We start from the raw sequence: 5,422 nt of genomic DNA, 5'->3' as shown, positions 1-5,422 counted from the left end.
GGGGGGGGGGGGGGATTTGTGAGAGCTGTGAGAGCTGTGCATCCGCTGCCTGGATTCCTTGAAGTTAACACTACAGTTGATACAATGTCTTCTCGCGAGTCAGTACAGCCTGAACTCTCAGCATGTGTTTTTTCAAATCATCTTTTTCTCAGCAGAGTGCTAGACAAATATACGTTTGTTACGGAAAATATTTCACAGTAGATTTTGTAGTGTGCACACTGTATTCCTGTTGGAATCATGCAGTTCTAAATGGAGATAGACGCTGTTGGTAATATAGACTTATTTTTAATTTCAGATTCGTATCAGTTTATTCTTTCCTCAGTGGGAATGTGCGTGTGCAGTTTTAAAAGTAAAGGCAGTAACAATGTCACACTTTGTTGATGAGAGGGGACTACTGAGATTAAAGCTGCCAAATGGACTGAGTCCTCATCGGACCATTTCACGGATAATAAATTCAATATGCTGCTTTCGTTACATTTTTAGTCATGAGGGTAGACACTCACTTTGTTGGCAGTAATAAAACTCAAGAGGACAGTTTGCAGCTATTGTGTTTCATAAACATTTGGACCACTTACCTCTGCACTATATGTTTTTTGAATCATAAACTTTAATGGACAGATGTGAAGTAAGCTGCAATAATTGACTGTTTGAGTTACACTCTGTGGTTGAATGCTTAACTGAGTAGCAGAGAGGGGCGTTGGTACACAGAAAGAACGGAGACTCCCTGGTATTCAGGTGCCATTCTGCCGATCCCCCTCTTTGGTGTCCCTGCCATCACTCACCCGGCTTCTTGTGTTACAGAAAAGCCTGAAAGCTACACAAACCTCACTGCTGAGTGTAGTTGTTGGGGCTACAGGAAAACCAGTTCTGAATAGGAAACATACATCAATACCTCAGCAATCAACAATCCTCAGCAAAACCAGTTGAACCGGTTCTTTCTAGTTAATAATTTCTGTGTAGTGGTTCTGCTTTTGGAATCTGAATCAGGTCTCAGAGCACAAAGCTGCCAAATGCCTGTTTTCAATCACCATTGCTTCCTTAGAAACTTCATTTTGAAACCACAAAAATGTGGAAACGTCAAACTTCCATTCCCTATAATATAACAGTTCATGCGTAATCCATATCCTTCTTCTTTATTTTGCCTTATCCATTTGCCCCTTTGTTCCTGATGCTCAGCATTCCTACTCTCTCACCTCTACCTCCGTATTTGGTGGCTTTTGTATTGCTTGTCTTTAAGACAGCCTCATTCTCTGTCTGTTTTGAAATGGAGTTGAATACATGTCTTATAACCTTAACTAAGTTAAACAAAAAGACACTAAACCATAATCGGTGTAGACTCACAAATTGGTTTAATGTTTCCTGAAAGAAAACAAAGAGACAGGCCTCTAGTTTGACTGAGGAAGTGAGACAGGAACAAAAGGTAGTCGTACTGAAATGTCCAAGTAGTATTATATATGTCTACACAGTTTCAGTTTGAAACCCATCAGCCTCCAAACCAATTAGAGCCACATTAACCTGAACATGGAGCTCACAGTAATCGGACTGGCAACTCTGAGCCCTACTCAATCTTAAAAATAAAAGTGCTTATATAATATTATATTTATACAATGAAAAGCTTTTATTTAACAAAATATATTCCTCCTAAAAATCAGTGTTGCGGATTAACTAGTTACATATAATGTAATTAAACTACAAAATGTATATAATGTATTAAACTCAGAGAAAACTATGTAATAGAATTACGTTTTTTTATCAAAATGTTGGTTATTACAATCGTTTTCCTCCAAAGAAATGTATGTTGAACAAATGATTTACTTGTTACAACTGCACGTTACATTGAAGAACTTTCTAAAAGAGGTGCAACGGTGTAGTACTGTAGTATTGATGTTTACACTGCTGTTTTAAGCTTATTACCCAGTTTCAAAAACGTAATCAGATATAATAAGTGAAATTATTTCAACAAAGTTATTAAATCGATTTAACTTTAACCTTTGACATTTCTAAAGTAACTGTTCGAACACTGCTTATAAATAATTGAAAACTGTGAAATTCAATTTATTTACTGCTTGTGTTAAAAAAGTTGCAGGAGATGATTCTTATAAAAAAAAGTGCATAAAAAGACAATCTATGGACCTAAGATGACTGGAACATTTCCGACCACACTATAAAGACAGAGTTTTTACAGAAATTGTATAAAAGATTTGCTTGTTTGATAATCATTTCTTTTTCTAACTTTAGTTTTGTTACTGCTCCAAGTCACTTCTGTCAAACCAGAGGCCTGTGTCCCCTAAAGTCCCGCAATCTGTCCAAACTACTTCCTCCGCCTTATCGGAGGCCTATGTGTTACTACGCTCAGAACGTATCCGTCCCAACAATATTGACTAGAATTGAGTTTTCTTTGTAATTTCACTGTGAACCTGTATGCTTTTTCAATGTGTGGTTGTGTCTTTACCTTGTTAGATAGCAGCCTGACATCACTGTTGAAGATGAGACGAGGACTAGAGGCAAGACATTTTAATCAGCAGTAACCTCAAATATGCCTTACATTAACTGAACCAGTTGAACAACCAGATGTAGATTTAAGACTAGAGTTCATTTTTCAGATCTTAACTTGTCTTTTTAATCACTATTTTACTTTTTTTTCTTTCTCTGTAGTCATTGTTAACGTTGGATGAGTTAGACTCACCCAGTTCCTGCTCATAACCAGCCGAGTGCTCTTCTTGTAAAAATAACTCTGACGTGTATAAACATATGTACTTTATATACTTTATAATGTTCTTTTAAAATAATCATTTAACTGTTTTTTTGTTTCAAACAATTGATTTTTTTTGGGTGAGTGTTTTTAGTGATTCACTTCTTTAATGACTACTGGAAACGGTTGACTTGGTCTGTCTGGTCAGATTTGAAATATAAAAGTGAAGGAGCTGAATGAATGAAGAATGATACAAAACATCCAGATGGTTTTCTATGGATCCAGTGTTTAGCTAGCCAAAGTCTTTTCGTCTATGCAGCTGGGCTCGCAGTCCATTTCCTGTGACCACTTAACAAGTCAAACTCTAAAAACCATGAAGATTACTTGGACTTCTCACCTAAACTTTAAACTGCTAACACTATTTAATGTCTTGGACTGTCTTTTCCAATTAGAATGTTTTTTGTTTGACTTTCAGAAAGTCCCTGACAGTCAAATTGGTCAGATGTAACATTTCTACATTCTACTTTTCTTTTCTTGCATTTGATGAACAGTTTGCAGGTCTTGGAGGCACATTCAGGCACGTTTTGGTCTCTTAAGGTGTGACATTCTTTTAAGATCAGTTCAAAATAGATTGAATTAACTCAAATCAGCATGTGTCTTATTTACTTATCCAATCAGTGTGTGGTGTTGATCAAATAACGCTTTATTTCATTTAGCTTTTGCTTGAATTTACTGCTGATATCTTTTAGTCAGTCACCAGAAAACAAACCCGGGATCTCAGTCTCACTACATTAGATTTCCTCTGGCAGAAAATAAAAATTCAAAACAAATGACTTCAATATTGATCCTTGTTATTCTACGCTGCAACGTGCCATGCCCTCTGACCTCAATCTGTGCTTTCCCCTCTGCCTGAAACTGTACAAACACTCTGTGAAACAGGATAGCTGAGGGTCTTTACATCATGAAGCTAAAAGTTCAACACCTCATAAAACTGCTACGGGCCACCTCCAGCAACAACACCAGTCATCACTTTCAATATTTGTGAAGGAAATATTTTATTGCTTTTGGTCACACATTAAAGATGTCTTTATGTGCTCCATATGTTGTAGAGACCCTGTGTTAATCGTGCTTATTTTTCATTATCTCGGCGATCACAACTATAAATACTTTGTTTAGTGATATATTTCTGAATGGCGGCTCTTGGCCCTTCCCACAGCCTTACATCAGGAAATATGAGTAATATTTCCTTGCAGGGCTCTGCTAAGCTTTCTTTCTCCAGACCTCTAAGGTTGCTGCAGTTAAACCTCTATTGCCTCTCTTCACTTCTTAAAGCTCTGTCCTTCCTGTACAAGCTATACCTTTTTATATGAATACATACTTTTGTTTTTAGTCATTTTACAAAATGTTCTAACAAGGCCAGTGACGCCACAAGATCTAAAATGAAGTCATGCTGCTAGAAAAATCTGTCATTTTTTGTGTTTTTTTTTTCCTTTGTTGAAGTAATTTTGAATCTGTATCAAAAGAGACACATTTTTTTCTATTAAACCAACAATAAAGAAGTAATATGAAAACAACCCATGCTAGCCAGTCACTCTTTTGTTGTCCGTGTGCTTTCAGTCTCTAACTGCCTCACTTCCACGCTGCAGGCAGTCATGTTGGAGATTAACCCCAGACCCCTTTGAATGCACAACGACGTGAACACTGCTGCTGTTTAGGGACACACTGAATGGGTCTTCTATCATGTGATATGCTCATTATCACCAAGGCAACGCTGCGGAGTTCATTCAGGCAGCAAGTCCTCCCTTGACTCACCATTCCCCGAGTTAACCTCAGTATCTCACAGCCGTGCAGAAGAGGCTGCAGAGTTCTTTATGTTCACACAGGGAACTGTTGTGGTTGTTGTACGTGTCACAAGCCCAAGCATACACCACTTGTGGAGCCTTGCTATATGCTAGCTGGAGGCTGTTTTTTCTCTTTTGGAGAAATAAGCATTTAACTGGGGAACAAATATATCTCTTATTAAAAAATGAGGCAGTTATATAACTGATCTGACCTTGTTCTTTCTTTCAATACTTTATATATACTGTATGTGTGTGCAACTTGATGTTGACAGGATAACAACTGGTGACTTCTAAAATTGTGTGAGTAACATTCTGTTTTTAGACTTCTCTGTTTCAGTGTGTGTACTCTGTATAAATGCTCTGTAGTTGATCTGATCGAAATTGTGATTTTAAATCTCAAAACCGCTACAGTATCTGTCTGAAACTTGGGAAAACTCATTTGACTGAAACCTTAAAACTGAACTAACTGACTGCAAGGGTTAACTTTGATTTAAACATTTGTAGAATACTAAGAGCTTTATTGAGTGGGTGTAACTGTATTAAGGGTTAAACTCATAACTTTATAACTTAGGCTTTAATGTAATTGTAAAACCATTGTGCCACTGAAAAGACAATAACAACTCAGGAGGGAGCCAGTCTAGATTTCCTTTTGAGGGCCACCAGCTGCAGAGAGTTAACTAATTAAAGGGGCGTGGCCCCACAGCTGTGAGAACTCAGCAATCACCTGTCCATTTTTTGTCAAAAGGTAGCATTTTCCTGGACATTAGAGTCCTGCGGGAGTCACGAGGGAGGCAAAGAGGAGGCAAATCCTACTCAGATTGAGCTAAGTATCGCTGGTGTTTTACTTTATTTTCTTTAGTTTTTTAGCCCCTCATGCTATAATCATGTG

At 37.5% G+C, this 5,422-nt stretch overlaps 1 long non-coding RNA gene across 1 annotated transcript in view; it reads left to right on the top strand.

Annotated features, from left to right (window-relative positions):
- The window catches only part of LOC104960539 (uncharacterized), a 10,032-nt gene extending 5,766 nt beyond the window's left edge, over window positions 1–4,266 (top strand). Inside the window, exon 3 of the long non-coding RNA XR_799998.1 lies at window positions 1–4,266. This exon is cut by the window's left edge and continues 853 nt beyond it. This is a non-coding gene — a long non-coding RNA (uncharacterized lncRNA).
- The last annotated feature ends 1,156 nt before the right edge of the window (window positions 4,267–5,422 follow it).

This window comes from Notothenia coriiceps, unplaced genomic scaffold (genome assembly GCF_000735185.1).
Source record: "Notothenia coriiceps isolate Sejong01 unplaced genomic scaffold, NC01 NC01_scaffold00031889, whole genome shotgun sequence".
Taxonomy (NCBI): Eukaryota; Metazoa; Chordata; class Actinopteri; order Perciformes; family Nototheniidae; genus Notothenia; species Notothenia coriiceps.
The sequence above is the reverse complement of the archived record's forward strand: the minus strand, read 5'-3'. Positions and strand labels throughout refer to the sequence as shown.